Source organism: Culex pipiens, chromosome 2, assembly GCF_016801865.2.
Source record: "Culex pipiens pallens isolate TS chromosome 2, TS_CPP_V2, whole genome shotgun sequence".
Lineage (NCBI taxonomy): Eukaryota > Metazoa > Arthropoda > Insecta > Diptera > Culicidae > Culex > Culex pipiens.
In genome coordinates this window covers 188,205,654-188,224,846 of record NC_068938.1, presented here as the reverse complement: position 1 = coordinate 188,224,846, position 19,193 = coordinate 188,205,654, and the positions used below count along the sequence as shown (strand labels likewise).

Genomic DNA, 19,193 nt, shown 5'->3' with positions numbered 1-19,193 from the left:
TCGCGGCAAGGTGAGGCAACACACGGAGGGAGGGCTTATTTACATAATGATATTGTTGCATTGATTACAGATAGCGCAGCCGTGCTGCGCTGGGAAGTCGCGATCGTCGCATGTAGTTGTTATCACAAGTGCAGCGGACGTCACACGGAAAGAAATCTAGCTCCCAGGTGACTTGACTTCCAAGTTTTCGCTAATTTAGCACTATATCAACACTTAGGGCTGATATAATGCGGATGTAAAGCCGCTTTCTTAGATATTTAGTGCCAATTTAGTGCTTGTCACGTTTTTTCCGTGTTCAAGAAGCAGCAACTGGGACTCTCGATGTTCCACGGCCTGGGTGAAGGCAAGCTGCCATTATCATTCACTTTTCTCTGGCTGGTGAAGTTGCAGCGCGCCGAGCTTATCAAGGTTGCACACCGCTCCCTGACGAAGAACGAGTCAGGGACGGCCATTCGGCTTGCACCATATAGGGGTGCTTGATATGCATTATCAGGTATTTGGAGTATCAAGATGGCGTAGTTGTTTCGGGAACACCCCGAAGGCTTCAAATCTGTCAATTTCAGGGAAATTGTACGGTTGCGTGCAGCGAAGCCCGCATAATCAATTCCAATCGATATTTTTGCAAGTTCTTCAATCAAATTTGTGCAGCAACCATCAATTTGGAGCCATCATTTTGTGGTGAGGTTGCGCGTCAAAACAGCTCCGCATAACTGAGCGCGGAGATCCCTTTCTAATTTTGTTCTGAAACAACCCCACGATGTTGTTGTCGATTCCCGCACGATAAACGTCGCGATCAAAGCCGAGAACAGAAAAAAACGGACCCGGAATGCATTCTTGACAAAAGGAAGAACCGGCGAAGAACGCAACGAAAGCGCAAAAGGATAATAATGACCCCAAGTCGAGAAGACGACGACCGAGCAAAAGGCCTCTGAAAAGTGAAGGGACCCCAGGCTTTCGGAGCTCAAAGGGAAAGGACTCCGTGGGTCACCACCACAAAGACTCACACGTACGTAATTAGTGTGATACACAACCGCATACAGAGGAACGCGCAGTGGAACGGACAGGTTGGGATTTTTTAAGGTCCCCGAGAAAAACCAGAAAATTGAGTGGAGAACTGGTTTTCTGAGGAACGTAAGCGCGGCGTTGTTAAGGTTGTAGGGATCCCGCAACTCCGAAGATCGGTGAATCGAGGCTCGTTTTCCGCGAAATTGTGTCCCTTTCGCTTTTTTGTTGTGATGAAGTTGGATAGGGTGGCCAATTATGTATTAATTAGCGATAAGAGGGGCGCTTAGAATATTTGAAGGGCGCCTACAAATTTAGAGGACGTAAGCTCCCTAGATTTTTTTTTCTTTCAACAAAATGAAGCTTTTTTCATGATAATAAACACATTTTCCCTAAGATAAATCAATAAAATCGACAGATGCTCCCTTATCAAATTTTGAGGGCGTTTGCTGTTTGGGTCACAAGTTAAGGGCGCAATGAACAATTGCAGACTTTACAAATAAGAACACGTTCTACAGATCACTTAAAACACTTGATTTACTAGAAACACCCTTTTCATATGACAATTGTCTGTGAAAATGAAAAAAAGTTAAATTAAAAGGCGTATTCGTCTCAAGCGCCCTTTAAATTTAATAAGTATCGCTTTCAGACCCAAAAAAACCTATAGCTATATAAAAATCACGAATATAGTTATATTTTTGAACCTCGTTCAAAAAATAAAAAGTTTCAGCAGATGCGCCCTTATAAAATTTCGAGGGCGTTTACTGTTTGAGCCCAATTTCGGGTTGTAAAATCTATGCCAACTGTTCTACAGAGTATTCAAAACACGAGATGCACTAGAAACGTCCTCTAGCTACATCTGAAAAAATATTTTGGAAAAGCAAAAAAGTTATATTAGAGGGCGTATTTGTCACAAGCGCCCTTTCAATATAAAAAAGGCAATGTCAAGTTGCATCAAGTTCGATTCAAGGATTTTTTATTTGCTGTGAAGAATTTGTCAAGACAAAACGACAACTAATCTACTAAAAATATGAGAAAGTTCGCTCATAAAAATCTTAAGGGCGTTAGGACCAAAAAAAACTAAAAATTGCTTAACTCGGATATTTTTCTGTTTTCTGGCGCCCTTTTCTCATAAGAAATTTTGAAACAGTTTTATTCAAAACGCCCTTTATCAAATTTCGGGGGCGTTTACAGTTTAAGTCTCATTTCGGGGGCGCAATGCGTAAGAAGTATGCCAACTGATCTGCAGACTGTTCAAAACAAGAGAATGCCCTTTTCAAACATTGAGCATCTTTTTGAAAAGTTTGACTTGAGGCCTTTTGAGACGCAAGCGCCACATTATTTAAAAATATCAGGTTGAATCCTTTTCAGTTTATAGTTTTTTGCTGTGAAGAATTTTTCAAGACAGGATGACAACTTATCTGTTAAATTTTTTATGAGGGGCTTTTAAAATAGCTAAAGGGCGCTTACGATATCTTAAGGGCGTTAGGATCCAAATCTAGAAAAATAAATTGATGCTAGCAACAAAAAATCAAGATTGATATTCTGTTTTCAGACGCCTTTGTAAAATAGTAAATTTTAAAAGTTCTAGCAGATGCACCCTAGCCGGATTTTGAGGGCGTTTACTCTGTTTAAGCTCAATTTTGAGGCACAATCAATAGGAATTATTACAACTGCTTTGCAAACTGTTCAAAATATGAGTTCCACTGGAAACGCCCTTTTCATACATATGGCAATCTTTTGGAAAAATGAAAAGTTAAGATTTGAGGGCGTTTTACTCACATGCGCCCCTTAAATATTAAAAGTCTTCAAATTTTGATGTCAGTGCTATGTTTAGAGCAGAATTCAAAAAACAGGTCGCCATCAAAGTCCCAATCCACGTAATTGTCCTATCTAAACAATAGCACCTCCACAAACCGTAACGCGCCCCCAAAGTGTTAAATTTCGGGGGGCGCTTCTAGAACCCCTTTCTTCCTCGCGGGGTCACCAAGTCGCAGCTAATGACTTTCTGCGGCGATTGTATCAACCGCGAAGCGGTTATTACCATACGAATGGCGCCGTATTCCCGGGTCATTTACAACTAACTCGCGCTTTGAATAATTAGACCCCGGGGTTCGTCTTCCACGTGATCGCGGGGGCCTTCAACCGGGCGTATAGATCATCTCGCGTGTGGTTGGCGACCTTGCCCGGATTAGCTACTGGGCGTTCTACGGAACAGGTTCCAAATGCCAAATTATATCGCCATCAGCGCGCGCGCGAAAATTATTCAAATTTATGCTGCGATCTTTTTTTGGCAAACTTTTGAGCGAGGTCCCCCCCGTTTTGGTTGGTCAAGTCCGGTTTCCGGTGGTTCGAGGCGCCGCCTCCCTTATCAGCATATCAATGGCGCAAGTATTCAGGCGGTGCGTGAGCAGATCATCGGCGCAAAAAGTGAGCTACGACTGCGGTGAAGAATTCATAATTAACCTCATTTTTTGTTTCGTTTGTACTCATGGTATGTGGGAAAATTTCCCACTCTGAAGACACTTCTTTGAAGAAGGTGGGTGATGAGTTGACCAAAGCGTTATTTTTAACGTTTAGAGGTTACTGCAGAGAAGATCGTGGGTTGTCGCAACTGGTCTTTTTAGAAAAATCGCTTAAATTGATTTCAAATTCAACAAGTTTTGACAAACAGGAGCGTTGATGATCCACTTTTTTAAGGGGATAAGGGAAAATCTCCAAGATATCTCCAAATAAGTTTCACTTGGAATTGGACGGTTTTTGGGAAGCCATTGGCTTAATATTTTTAGGTGGTAAAATTTTATTAGTTTTTAGTAAAACGCTGAAAACCCAGCTCGACTTCGCAGTCCTGTCAATATCTATACCGGATGACCCGAAGGCTCGCCCGAAGCTTCAAAGTTATGATCAACATCCGCGGTCGTACAAGAAATCAGCGTTGCCGCCGGGCTACAACCACAAAAAATCTGCCAATCTCCATGCCGGTCATTCTACCCCCGAGGGGGGGACAACCCCTCAGATCAACCCCTCGCGGCAACAGGTGGCGGTGGTGGCGCGGCGCAGAGTGATTCAAATTACCATTAACAAGCAATTAAAAACAAGCTGAATAAAGGCCAGAAGCTAGTCCCGAAAAGCCAGCCGAGATTCGACCTGCTCGCCACAATAGCTAGCGAAGCTAGATCTAGATCGTCGTGTGTTGTTCTTCGCGCGGGCTTCGTCACGCACCAGAGATCGACCACGAAGAGAAGACCACACCACAAAAGGAAGTAATTTCCCATAAATGTGGCTCGGCGTGTACGCCGAGAAGCATGTAAAATGGAGGGGGGCTGTAAAAACAGCCCAATCATGGACAAGTCGGTGAACTGGTTGAAGGACGCGTTCCGACTGCTTCGCAGTGGATGACTAACGCAATTATGCACGACCTCAGCTTGGAGAGTTTGTAACCCACAGGAATTCACGCGACTGCGTTACGTTATCGGGCAGCTCAACACCTGAGGAGCTGCAGCAGCAGTTCACGGTCATCGCAAATTGCACCACTTCACCGTCGTCGTCATCGTCGAACGTTGAACCGACGCGATCAGCACAGCTGCTACGAACTGCTGCGCTATTGTTGTTCTATGGTAATTAGATTTGCGCGCAGCGCGAAAAGGTTCTCACCCTGAACTAGAACTTGGGCTGATCGCGTGACGATCGGGGTAGAACAAAAGGTAACCCGCCCAGGTAGTGGTAGCTTGGTGTACTGCCCTCCGGAGCGTTCAACCTAGTCACGCAGAGGGTAGCGGTAGCAGATGATGAGGAAGCGATCGCGTTGACGCGATCCCAACATTGTGAAGATCACGGAGGGAAATTTGCCTAGCGAAATCGATCGCTTGCAATTTCGCTGTTTTCAGAAGATCTGTAGAGTCAAAGTCGGTGAAGTCAACAAATCTTCATAACCCATAGTTTCCAGATTCGTCAACCCAAGTTGACGTTTTCGACGTCAATATTTCTCCCAGTGTTAAGTTGCTTTCTAGCCGTTGATTCGGGCAAGTGTTGACGAGTGTCATGTTGCTGGTTACAGTACGGGTACTGAATATTCCACTAACTTGACTTCATGAGCTGCAAAAGGTCGCCCCGTAGGGGCGCATAATTAGCACCCGCAGGTTTCGGTGACCAATTTTAGCGTCAGCGTTACTAGAAGTGAGGTAATACGATACTTTCGTTTTTTTTTTGGCGAAGAAGTTGGGACGTCAAGTTGGAGATCAACCTTTTGAGAGATCGCTGCGCGTGAAAGTGACACCTCAACTAGGGGACTGTTGGTCGTTCGGTGGTCAAGGTTGTCTAATGGGTTTTGGGGTGGTAACTTGATACGGGAGAGCGATCTTGACATGATTTTCTGGGACAGAAGGCGGCCAAGTGACGGGTTTCGACCTTCTGAAATGAGGTTAGGTTGGGGTTAGATCTGCAGAACTAAACCTTTTAGCAGGACTGTTGAGTTGCAGGCACTTTTGGATGTTCCTCGAGAACCGGGAAAAAGTGGGGAAATCGACTGACAAACCGGGAAAATAGTTGAAGGTTATTTAAAATTTGATCAACTTCAGTAAAATTCGTGAAAACTATGTTTGAAATTGTGTAATATAATCAAGCTTTTTGGTTTTGGTTTTTTTTCTGTTTATATTTTATATTTTTATAGCCGGGACCGTGGTGTAGGGGTAAGCGTGATTGCCTCTCACCCAGTCGGCCTGGGTTCGATCCCAGACGGTCCCGGTGGCATTTTTCGAGACGAGATTTGTCTGATCACGCCTTCCGTCGGACAGGGAAGTAAATGTTGGCCCCGGACTAACCTCAAAAGGTTAGGTCGTTAGCTCAGTCCAGGTGTAGGAGTCGTCTCCCTGGGTCCTGCCTCGGTGGAGTCGCTGGTAGGCAGTTGGACTAATTATCCAAAGGTCGTCAGTTCGAATCCCGGGGTGGATGGAAGCTAAGGTGTAAAAAGAGGTTTGCAATTGTCTCAACAATCAAGGCTTCGGACACCTAGTTTCGAGTAGGAATCTCGCAATCGAGAACGCCAAGGCAATGCTGTAGAGCGAATAATTTGATTTGATTGATTTTATTTTTGCTATTTTTTTATCTGAAGCAATTGTTTTAATTCATCCATGATTTTGAAAATCTATTTCAATATTTATTTATACCCACAAAAAAATTACAATGTTTGGTTTAATTAGATAAAATCATTTATTTTGCAAATATTTTCTTTAAAAGTTATTGCTAATCAATTAATATCTAAACTTTGTTTAAAAAAAATGCATAATAAATAATAATTTATTTTAATAATTAAAAAAAGCAAAATATATTTTTTAAATAAATAAAATTTGATTATATTTATTAATTTTTAACATTTCTTATTTATTTGGTACCGCAAAGTGAGGTGACATTGATATAATTTCAATTGTATTCTTCGTTTTGCAGAAAAATTTCAAACCTATCAAAGTCACCCCAGTTTACAGAACTTCAGATATTTTGAAATAGTTGTTTATGAAACATTCAACCCTGAAATACCTTTCACTTTTCTTGTCATTATTCATAATTACAGTGCATCCGAGAACACCCAAAAATTTATTACAAAAAATAAATCGGCCAGCCCTACAGCGGTGTGTTTACCGCAGACAAGATTCTGTGAACGCATCACATTTCACAGATCCTACAGGGGAGGAGGGATGCGTGGACATACTGTACCAAACGCTCTCGAGCTTGGCAAAAGAGGCACTTTGTAAGCAAACAATCTTTTACAACATGAAAACAACAAAAAAATATTTAAATAAGATTCTTCATATGAAAATTAAGTTTAAAAAATGTTTTATATTATTTAAAAGGTTTTCGGAAAATTCAAATTTGTTCAAAGAATTGCAGAAATGTCAAAGGAATTTGAACATCTTGTCTTAAAAATTGTTTTCAAAATATCGATTTTTTAATATTTTTATAGCTATTTTGTATGGATATCAACCAAAATTGGATGTAGATTGCAAATTGTTTTTTTTTTGTTCTTTTTGCCATTTTAAAAAGTAAAAATATTGTTTTAAATCGTAACCAATAAAACAACAAATTACAAATTACAAAAAAAAAGTATTGGTATGAATGTTGTTAACTATGTATTTTATAATATCATTTGCGGCCAAATTTTAAATATAAATTGAAAATGTTTATCAAAATGCCCTGATAGCCGTTTCCTGCTTTCGCGTAATTAATTACTGTTTTCTCTAAAACAAATCCCAAGCATTCTAGAAATTAGAGGTTTGGATTGAAAATTGTTCAAAAACTTTTAAAGATCTAATAAGAAATGAAAAAAAATAACAAAATACCTGTCCCAAATTTATTAAAATACTCAGGCTAAAGAGCATTGTAATTTTATGTTAAAACTTTCCGGGAAAGCTTATTGTGGTCTCGGGAGAAAACCGTAAAAAAGCGGGATTTTGAAAATAGAAATCTGGTTGCCACCCTGAGTTAGCGTCGGAGTAGACAGATTTTGAGAAGCCAGTGTCGGAGTTGGAGTCACTAAATCTTCAGAAGCCAGAGTCAACTAATCCGAGTTGTTGTTGGAGTCAGAGCTGGTGGAGTTGAGGCTAGTGGAGTAAGGCTGTGGAGTTGGAATCGGTGAAGACAGCACTTTTTAGGACCCGGAGTCGGAGTTCGAGTCAGAGTCGACTAATTTTTAACATTTTTAATCGGAATTGGAGTTAGATTTGGTGAAGATCCGGATTCGGAGTAGACAAATTCCGGAATCGCTAAATTACAGAATCCAGATTCAGTGTCGGAGTTGGAGTCGGAGTAGACAGATTTTGAGAAACCGGCGTCAGTGTATGAGTAGCTATATCTTCTGTTGTTGTCGGAGTTGGAGTCAGAACTGGTGGCGTAAAGCCGTGGAGTTCGAGTCAGTGAAGTCGTAATTTTTTGAAGACCTCGAGTCAGAGTTGGAGTCGGATTCGACCAATATTCAACAACTTTTTTATAGGAGTGTGAGTTGGAGTTAGATCTGGTGAAGACCCGAAGTCAGAATAAACCACTTTAACAATATTATTAGAGTTTTTTTTCTCAGAGTCAGAATCGAAGCCGGTGGAGTTGGTTTGAAGAGCTGGTGGAGTTCGTAGTCACAGTTGCTTAATATCCAGCAACCCGAGAGTTGTAGCAAATTACAGATTAAGTGTTACCTTGATGAGTTTAAGACTCACCTCCGATCAAGCTTCGCAGAAAAGGTTATTTTTTTCGCAACCTGCCGGCGAACCATTGACATTGAAGTGACAATAAAACATAGACATTAGTCGTAAACTACCCAACCTCCCCGGTGTGTGCGCAAACACACGTAAGTTTCGATAGTTTCGCGCGGCGTTGTGCTATTTTCGGGGAGACTCGGACCTCCTCTTCAACAAGTGCGTGCTCGTGGGATTTGAGCTCTTTGATGATTTCGCCGAAACCGCAGAGTCAAACCGCGTTGATCGACTCTGACAAGCGCGCGCTTATTTTTACGAACCTAAATGTCCCAAGAAACTCGTTCAAGATCAGGCGCTGTGACAGCAGTCGGAGACTGTCATTGACGAGCGTGGTTCTTCGACTTCTTCGCGGTTGTATTGGTGGCTGATCGGCGCTCCGTCACAAAGGTGATCGCCGAGCTGACTCACGGAGGCATTTTTGAAATTCTTGACGGGCAGGGTTGCCAGCGCGCGTTGCGCAATACGCTGGAACATCTGGTGAGGACCCAACGATAATTACAATTTCCAGTTGGAAAGAAGGAAGTCGAGTAGAACTTGAGGGGTCGAAGAAGCGACGTAGGTAATTATGACTGAGAGTGAGATCGTGGAGATTTTGTTTTTATTTGTACGGCGCGCTGGAAGAAGACGAAGACGACGTCGACGGGGTTAGGAGGTTTAGAGCGCTGTTCACTTTCAGGTGAGCGATAAACGAAGCGAGGAGAACGAAGAAGCGAAGACTACGCACAACAAAGAGACCTTCACCAATACACGTGACCGGCGGTGCGTGCGAGTTGGTGTTGAGGTTTCTGGGTTTTTTTTTGTGTCTTCTAGAATTCAGGTTCTAAACTTAGAAGCAGGAAGAAGACAAGCAGAAACCGGTTGCGTCTAGGTTAGAAGAACGTAGAGTGTGGTTGTCGCGAAGTTTTGTTTTGATCATCAATTCTCGAGCATCTTGGGACGAAGCAAGATCGAACTAGAGCGATACCTTGGGCGAACACGATCGAACACGATCCACTATCGCACTAATGTGACAAGTGTCCGGCGAGGTGATTAGACAATTAGCGAGATCCGTTCTCGGCGGTTCGCCTAACGACAACGAGCTAATCTCGGAACACCACGTCTGCAGACTGCATCGCGCGCAAAACCGCACACTTACGACAGTCCCTCTTATCAATGACAGCGGTTGCACAACAGGGTCGGTTGCACATTCCGTTGCAACACGGACTCTTGACGTTCAGCGCGCATCCAACGGGTTCAGCTGAAGAACTTCCAGGGCTTCTAGATGTTCGGTCACACTTACGCAGTACTCAGTGGTATCCTCGTGTGGTTGTAACTGTTACACAGGATATACGGTTTAACACTCTCGATTGCACTTGATAGAATCTTCAATAAACTCTAAACTACTCCTTCGCTCTCTTGGTAGGCTTGAACTTGAACATGTAGAACACGACCGTCAGAGGCCGGTGTTTGCTTCGCACTCTACCCAACAGAATTCTCAATAAATGCAGGTCATTGTACCACATGCACCCCCACAACAACAACAACACCAACTACACCGTGTAGAGGCGCATAGGCCAGTAAATATTCTCCCACTAGAGACGACTCCTCTAATGCACTCTTCCTTGTGCACACGCTGCACACACTCTCAGCTCTTCCTTCTTCTATCCGCTTCGGGTCGGCGTTGTACAATTCCTCAACCCAAACTCTGTGTATTGGTTGCAGCGTAACGTATCCTAGACCTTCGTCTCTAGGATGCACCACACAGCGCTGCACACACAGACTCACTCACTCCCACAGCTTCTGTAACGTTGCCGTTGTTCCCTCACACTATTCTTCCAGCGAATCTTCCCGTCTTCGTAATCCTTGTAAATCCTTGGCTCTCGCGCGGCTACAGTTGGTCAAGTTCGGGTTGACCTTCCACAACAGCACCGGGCGTCACACTTGATTCTCACGTGCGTCGCACCCCTTAATTCACGCACAATAAACACGGCGTAGACCGCGCCGAGGTCAACGGAGGGGGTGTAATCGCGGTGACACGACTGTGTGTGTTCAGGTGTGTGTTTTTGGCTTTCGATTCACTGCTGTTGTGTGTCACGGGCTCCGTGTGTTTGACTCGACAACTCTACCGCACGACGGACAAACATATACTAGAAGCTGCTGACGGGACCGGACGGCCGGAGACCCGCGTGAATTTGTGTTCGTGAACAGCGAGAGAGCGAGAATTGAGAGAGGCGAGCAGACAAACACGAAGCAATCATTTCGCTTTCCTCTATGCAATGCAACAACAACTAGCACACTATGTGTGTAGAAGAAGAGAGAGCGAATAAATGTTTTTGATTCCAACTAAACAACGCGAGAGGGCGATGGTGGCGGTGAGAGGAACGTGCACCACAAGAAATCATCGACGACGACGACGGGCTGATCCGGTCGGACGCGCGATGTGTGTTCGTCGTCGTCGTCTGCTGTTTTGATGTAGTGTGAGGGAATTGGGAAGTCGGGAAACGGTGAGGGAGAAGGTAGATTTTTTGGCGAAAAAACGAATCGAAAATAATCAAAACAGTCATTGTTGCGAAAAAGTTTGTGAGTGACAAACCAGGTAATTTATTTTGGGCCGACATGAACTTAAAGTTGCTTGATGTTTCACAAATAGAAGCAAATTTATGTTGTCAGAACCAAAGGTACTGATTGTCGGCTCGAAAACCAGAAATCACTCACTCATCGCCGAATGAATCTTTGGCGGCTGAAGCGCGCAACTAGAGAACCATTCGCGAGCGAACATGACTCGCTAGCTGCCAGCGTCTTGTTTCTTTGCCTACTACGTCCGTCGAACCAGGTTACAAACGAATATGTTCAGAGAGGAGAGAATCAAACAAAATACAAGCGCGGCGCTATTTTGGCCTGCACTACTACCTGTCTTCGATGTTGTGTTATCAACAAAGTTGTATTTTTTTTTTAATTACATGATTTTAAGCAGTTTCATATATGATCAAAACAAAGTCGATCGCAAACTATTTCTGGAGCAACATTTGAAAGGGGCGGTAAGACATTGCTCTTACGGCCTTTCATTACACGCGTTTAAATGGGACGAAAAACCATAAGAGCAATGTCGTACCGCCCCTTTCAAATGTTGCTCCAGATTCCAAGGCAGCTTTGAGCGACATAACGCAATCGATCTCTCTGAACCATTCGCTGTACTATCCGATTGGAGAGAGAGGTAAAGCAAACAGAGAGTGTCCATCAGCGAATGGTGTGGAAGTGACAAACAAAACAGCAGAGCAGTTTTGCGTCACACTCGATTTGTGCTCGCGAGTGACTGACTTTATGAATTTGAGCACCACGAAGGAATATGACTCGATTATCCGAAGTTCGATTTTTCAAAGATTTGTATGGGATTTCGAATAATCGAATCACGAAAAAAAAATTCCAATTTTTTTTTCTGGTTTTAAACATAAAATTCAAGTTCTGCGACCTCTTTATAGTTAAATTTGAATAGTTGATCGCCTATCAAATAATAAAATGCATTTTTTCACTATTTCGTCAACCCCATATTGGCCGCCATCTTGGATTTTTAAACTTGAATATTAAAATATTTGCAACGGCTGAATGAAATTTAAAAATATACAAACATCACGTTTAATTACACACAATTTATGAAAGGTAAAAATTTTTGGTCAATTTTCAGTAAAACAAATGCAGATAAAAGTTTAACTTCAGTTTATTAATAATTTTCTAAACATTTTATACCAGTTTTTCCAAAAATGCTTAACATTTTGCTGTCCTAATTATATTTTCAACAAAGACGAGGATTTCTAGTTATTAAATTTTGATCAAAAAGGCATTTAAATGACTTCGGCAACTTTCCAAAGTATTCAAGTAATCACGTTGAATTCAAAAAGGCACGTTAAATGTATGCAAAATAAAAAAAAATCCAACCATCAACCGTTGATGGATAAAAAGTTGAAAAACTATCCCAATCTAATCTAATCTAATCAAACCCTAGCCCTGACAATCTTTCGAAGTGATGGAGAGTGCCTTAGGCTAGATGACGCCTAGCCTCTTCTTGTCATTTATTAACATTTGTAGTGCACCATTGCATTAGAATTCATTGAAACATCACAAAATGTTAAACCGGCCAGGCCTACTGCGTAAAGTTTACCGCAGAGATGATTCGTTGAATTGGATTGAGTTTGAGCACGGGTTTTCCGAAGGCCTTGGCAAAATTTCACTTCGGGTAATCAAAACTTTTTTTGTTGTCTTACTTTTGATTGTTGAGTTTAGACCCTTAAACTACTCTAAAGTGATTTATAATTTTTAAATCCAAGATGGCGGCCAAAACGGCGATGATGAAATGTTGAAAAATGCATTATTCAAATTTGACTAAAGTGGAGTCGCAGAACTCAAATTCTCTACGAAATCGGCCTTTTATTGAATTTTTATTTTTGTATTTTTTAATCCGGCTGAAACTTTTCTGGTGCTTTCGGTAATACCTAATAAGCCAGTTTGCATCATTAGTTTGTCCATACAAATTTTCCATACAAATTTGGCAGCTGTCCATACAAAAATGATGTATGAAAATTCAAAAATCTGTATCTTTTGAAGGATTTTTTGATCGATTTGGTGTATTCGGCAAAGTTGTAGGTTTGGATAAGGACAACACTTAAAAATGGTACACGGTAAAAAAAAATTGATGATTTTTTATTTAACTTTTTGTTGCTAAAACTTGATTTGCAAAAAAAAACAAAATTTTATTTTTTTTTTATTTTTGATATGTTTTAGGGGACATAAAATGCCAACTTTTCAGAAATTTACAAAATGGGCAAAAAATCTTTGACCGAGTTATACATTTTAGAATCAATACTGATTTAAAAAAAATGTAAATATTGGTCGCAAAAATTTTTCATTTAAATTTATTGATATAAAATTAAATTTGCAATCAAAAAGTACTTTAGTGAAATTAAGATAAAATTCACCGTTTTCAAGTTAAAGCCAGTTTCAGGTAACTTTTTTGAAAATATTAGCAGTTTTTCATTTTTTTTTGAATTAGTGCATGTTTGCCCATTTTTGGAAAAATAAAACTTTGTTTGATACGACCCTTAGTTGCTGAGATATTGCCACACCCAAAATTCAGAATCGAGATAATCGTTCTCTCAAAATTTATTGAGGGCTCAGTGCCAAAATCGATAGAATAATGGTACCAACTCACACCATCATAACAAATGAGTTCATTCGTTAGTTGAATCAATAAATCTCCAACAAGTGTCATGCATCGACTTCTGACTTCTCCTTGGTCACTAAGCTGTGGTGGCCGAGGCAGCTAAGTCATTAGATTGGTTTGTCAAAGGTCTCTGGTTCGATTCCCGTTGTCGAAACTTTTGGTTTTTTGTTTGACGGATGAACTTTTTTTGCAAATGAACCTCGAGAGAATAGTTCTATCGCCCATCTCGAGCTGTGTTCTCTGCGTCCGTGAATGGTACCACTATTCTCTCGACTCGAGACCATCATTCTCTCGGACTAGCGCTGCCAGTTTTGGGTGCATGCAAAGGTTTAAATACACGAAAATTGACGTTTTCTATGTCGCACCCAAACAACTAACGTTAAATAAAATTGGGAAACGCACAATAATGTAGATAAAAAACCAGCGTTTGTTTATACTTACGCATTATAAGTAGATTTTAACATATAGTCATCAGTCATCAAGACTTACCTGGAAGAAAAAGAAATTAAGGTTAGTATGTGATTATTTGCACACGCAGAAAAATGTTTTGTAGAATCAGCCTGTACGAGGTTTGAATCAACAAATTTTTTGTTGAATATAATCAACAAAAAAATTGCGTTGAAACAAACCTTGATTTTCTCAATTCTACAAAAGTCTTTTGTTGTTTTGAAAAAGCTGCTTTGACGTTTAGCGTTGATTCAACAAAAAATCATGATTTTCAAATCAACAAAACGATTTTGTTGATTCAAATATGCCTTATTTTTCTGCGTGCAATAAATAAATCTGAAGTTTTTTTTGAAAAGGTCCAATAAACCAAAATTCCATTTTTGCTTTTTAGGTGTTTTAGGAACCGCCTTGAGTCAGGGGTATTAAAAAACACCTAAAAAGCACTGAAAATTTGGTTTATTGGACCTTATCAACATGATATATATTTTATTGAAAATGTCTACTTTGAATTTGCCGTTTCCTTCCAACCTCCAACAATCCACCACACATTCACTTGATCCCTGCGCTCTCTCTCCGTTTCCCACACACACCCATCTCCCCCATTGACACAGTACTCATTCCCATGCGCCGCTCTAACTCTGCCTCTCTACCATCATCATCGTCAGTGCTTTGTACTATTGGTACAATTCTCACACCCATCCACCCATGTGTGTGCAATGCACAATCCTACAGTACGCACCTCACCTCATATCTCTCTTCCCTTTTCCGTTCCCTAACTCTCTAGTACATAACCTATTCTCTCTCACTTGGTTCGCTCTGCATGTTCGTTCCACATTCATAACTTTTTCACTCACTCTCTCTCTCTCAGTCGCGACATAGTCGGCGAGTCGTTTTCAATTTCAATATCAAGGTACTGAACCTGCCCCAGGTTTCAGGAAAACCGGTACCAACACACGCTCAAAACGGCACACACACAATCAGCTCTTTTGATACATTTCACGGCGAAGGGGAGAGAGAAAAAAAAAGTTGCAGTTCAGCAACAATCGCGTGAATATACACAAAGTCACTCACACAACCGTACAAAGTGCGCTCGCGGCGCATTTTTCTCAAACTTTCAAACGGCGCTGCGTTTGTGTTGGTGAACTTTATTTACGTGTACATAGAAATATATATCACAGTCGGCGTCTGAGGCAGCGCGTAAAAAAGTGCATTTTTATAAATGTTAGAAGTTTTCGAGTCTTTCTCTTCTGGGTGTAGGTTCGAGTTTGTTCTTTCGCGACTTAGTCGCGAGCGCTCTCTCCCTCTCTCACTCACTCCTTCGCTCTGGTTGTTGTGATGTAATACACAAATAGAAAGGATAGTGTGTATTTGTTGATTCTGGAGGTTTCTTCTTAATTTATTTTTACAAAATTGTGTAAAAGAGAATGGAAGAAGATGCTCCTTGTTGCGTGGTGGTGGTTCGACTTTTTTTCAGCGTTTGGATGGAATGTTTTATCATCTTTTGATGGGTGCTGGCTGCTCCCTTAGTGGGATGGCGGTTTAGTGCATTTTGATATAAATAGTAAAAGTTACGCGCGCCGACGACGGACGCCACCTTCTATAAATAATCAGCGAGTCTGTTCCGCTTGAATGTGTGCCACTGCCACTGAAGCTTGTTGAGGGTGATGCTGCACCGAGAAGTGGCGGTGGAGAGAGGTTGCAACAGTAGACTATCTATTACGGGCATGGTGGAGACTTGAGGATGAATTTTAAGATTAGAAAATTAATTTCGCTGCAAAAAGTTTTTCAAAGTTTATGTCACCCTCTCTTCAAAATTAATCTGAAAATCAGAGGGGAAAAATTATTTAAAAACAAACTTCAAAACTTTAAGGAAAACAGCTACAAAAAAAATAATCTAAAAGGCATTTTTCTGCATTGATGATCATGTATGGGCTCCTCAGAAAATATTTTGTTTTTTTTTTAACAAAATTCTAATGTACAGCAACACAAAAACATTTTTCTTCACAAAATAAAATTACTCAATACTAAGGTTTTCATCAAACAAATTTTACTCAATACTAAAATATTCATAATAATGACCAAAATGGCCACCAAATGGTTTTTTTCTCAGTGTCATCTTATTGGCCCTTATTTTTCAATATTTTCAATATTTCAATGTAACTTTTAGTTCGATTGGTGAAATTTTCTGCTTTTTCATATAGAATAATTCTATAGTTTTTTTTAAAAAGGTCCAATAAACCAAATTTCCAGATTTTGCTTTTTGGGTGTTTTTGAAACCGCCTTGAGTCAGGGGTATTAAAAAACACTCAAAAAGCAAACACTGAAAATTGGTTTATTGGACCTTGTTTTTGAAAAAAAAACACCAGAATTGAGAATTAAATAAAGTCTGACTCTCTAAGTTAGATTAAAATTTGAAGAAAATCAACTGTTACCATTCAGTTCATTCTGCTCGCTCAAAAATTCAAGCCCAACATATATGAAAAGATCGAAAACTGAGAGAAGCTAATTTTTCTCAGAATTAAATTTGGTTTTATTTATATTATATCTTTACCAATTTAACGGATCAATAATGCCCGTAAAGGTTTTTTAAATATTCTCAGCAAAATATTCTTTTGAAGGGTGCTTTTTCCAGGACATTTTTTAAAGGAAATGAATTTAATTTATTTGAAAATATTTGTTTTTTTTTTAATCACAGTACACAGGAAAAATCAATTCCCGTAATCGTTAATTCAGTTCACGAATGTGAGAACCACGAAGGAATTTATTCATGAGTATGGTGCATTTGCACTATAAACGTGAATATATTCCTTCGTGGTTCTCGCATTCGTGAATTTCACGATTTTGAGAATTGATTTTTTTCCGTGTATTTATATTTATTATACTATCGTAAATTTTTAACGATTTTTGAAATTTCGTTTTTTTATTGGGATGAAACTTGGTCTATGCATTCCCCATGTTAAAAGTGAATATTTATTTTCCATACAAGTCTCCATACAATTTTGGGTCTAGTCAAACAGGGTTTTCTGATTGTTTTGGTGTCTTCGGCAAAGTTGTAGGTTATGATTAGGACTTTTCAGGAACAAAAAGGCACAAAAAAACATGTTTCAAACTTTTTCATAAGTTGAAAAGTTGAATTTCCAAAATACTTATTTTTTTAATTTTCTTTTTTTTATATATATGTTTAGAGGACTAAAACAGTACTCTTTGAGCTGTACTACGTGATGGGGCAAACACTAGCAAAGGAGATATTTATTTTTAATCAAAAATATTTTTTTGTAGCAAAATCGAATTTGCAATCAAAAAGTACTCTGAAATTATTTTTTTTTGATAAAATGTACCGTTTTCAAGTAAATTGCATTTATTTACTTTCAGATATAAATTTTCGTTGTTTTGGTTTAAAAAAATAATTCTTCAATGAAAAGCACCTCTGAAAAAATAATTTTGAAGAGCTGAAATAATTTCCAATAATTTTTTTTTTGGAACTTTGAAAATCGGTCAATTCGTTTCTGAGATACAGCCTCACAATGAATTCGAACCGATGAAAATGAAATGCTCTAAGTGTCACCTAGGCAGCCTGTAATTTTCAACAGACGATATCTCGGAAACTATTTGTCTGATTTTCGATGTTGATTAATATTGAATGTTGAAAATTATTTCAAAATGTTAAAATCGAGCTTATTTTTTGAGAACTCCTAAAATAGATTAATTCTTCATTTCATATTTTGGACCAAGTCATACATTTTTTGAAAAAATCAGAGATAGCAAAAAATACTTTTTTCGAAAAAAAAAAAACCTTAAAATGGCTGTAACTCGGAAGAAATGCTATTTATGGAAATTTAAGAAATAACTCATATTAATTTTTTATCTGTTGGCATGTTTGAATGAATAAAATAAAAAAAAAGTTTGCTAAATAACGGTTATTTTTAAGGGACCATCCATAAACCACGTGGACCACTTAGGGGGGGGGGGGGGGGTATGGCGATTGTCCACGGTCCGTAAAAAAGAGATTTTTTTTTGTATGGACAATTGTCCACGAAGGGGGGGGGTGAGATTTCCAAAAAAGTGTCCACGTGGTTTATGGATGGTCCCTAAACGACCAAATCATAACCATCTAAGTTGTCAACATATAAAAATATAGGATGTACGGAATCAATGGACATAGCTTTCACAACAAATCAAAAAAAAAAAAAACTAAAAATTGAGAAATAATGCGAAAAGCGTATGAACTACTCTAACGAAACGATGAAGACTCCTTTTCATTGCTGTTTGAATCTTAACTTTTACCTTCGACCACATTTCCCAACTTCAAAATAGATATTTTTCAGAGACATTGTGGGGGTGACCCAAAATAGTTGCAGTCAGAAATTATTAATGCAGTAAAATAAGTTTTATTTTGGATGGTTGAAATTTTATGGCAGAATATTCCTTATTTTTTGTGTAAGTTTACCAAATTTTACCTAAAATAATGTGTAAAAAGTGAAATGCAAAAGAAATTGATGAAACTTGAACAGCATGTATGTTCTTCTATGTAAAATTACACAAAAAAGAAGGAATATTCATAATCAAATTCTTAACCTTACACACTTGTTTTGTTATTTTTTCGGCTCATTTTTAAATATTTTGAATACTTTAATTCAAATTTACAAATTTGAAAAATCTGCTTAATGATAACTAATTTGTAACTAATCATTCCTGAAAAACACATCTTCTTTAAAGCAACTGTTTTGATACAAATGATACAAATTTAGTGCTAAAATTTTTGAAGATGTACGAAAATGTCTTTTAGCATTTGAAGTTAAAATGGTCGATTTAGTAAAATATGGCTAGAAGATGATTTATGAAATATATTAAATATTATTAAATGAAGTTATTAAATACAGATTAGGTTTTTACATCTTTCATCTGAGCTTTAATGCTTTTCATGAACGAGTTGGATTTTTTGTAAAAGAATCTAAATTTTAAATTAAATATTCTATTGAATATTTCGAGTCTCTTTTCTTGAACTGAATGATTACACAATTGATTTTTGCCTTCCTCACCTCACTGAGGCAAGGCTATAAAATCACTTGAAAATTGAACTTCTTAAATATAAAAAGAGTTTAAACATTGAAGTTACGAGCCATGGTTTCAACATTTGAATGAACAAAGTGTTTAAAGATGCATTTTACACCTGCCCAGTTGTTTTGCAATTATTAGTATTGACGATTTTTTTTTTGCAAAAAAAAAAAGTTTTTGCGGTGCTATGCATTGGAATTTCATAAAAATTCAAAATACTTGTTAATCCAGCCCAAACATGCTTTATACGATTATAA

General features: G+C 39.0%; 2 protein-coding genes across 2 annotated transcripts in view; both read right to left on the bottom strand.

Moving 5' to 3' along the window:
• LOC120415094 (ecdysone receptor-like) overlaps nucleotides 1-10,469 on the bottom strand; it is a 41,157-nt gene extending 30,688 nt beyond the window's left edge. Inside the window, exon 1 of the mRNA XM_039576512.2 lies at nucleotides 9,520-10,469. The gene's annotated coding sequence lies outside the window, so the exon portion shown is untranslated. The remainder of the gene's footprint in view (nucleotides 1-9,519) is intronic.
• The window catches only part of LOC120415091 (ecdysone receptor-like), a 363,558-nt gene that overhangs the window by 114,440 nt on the left and 229,925 nt on the right, over nucleotides 1-19,193 (bottom strand).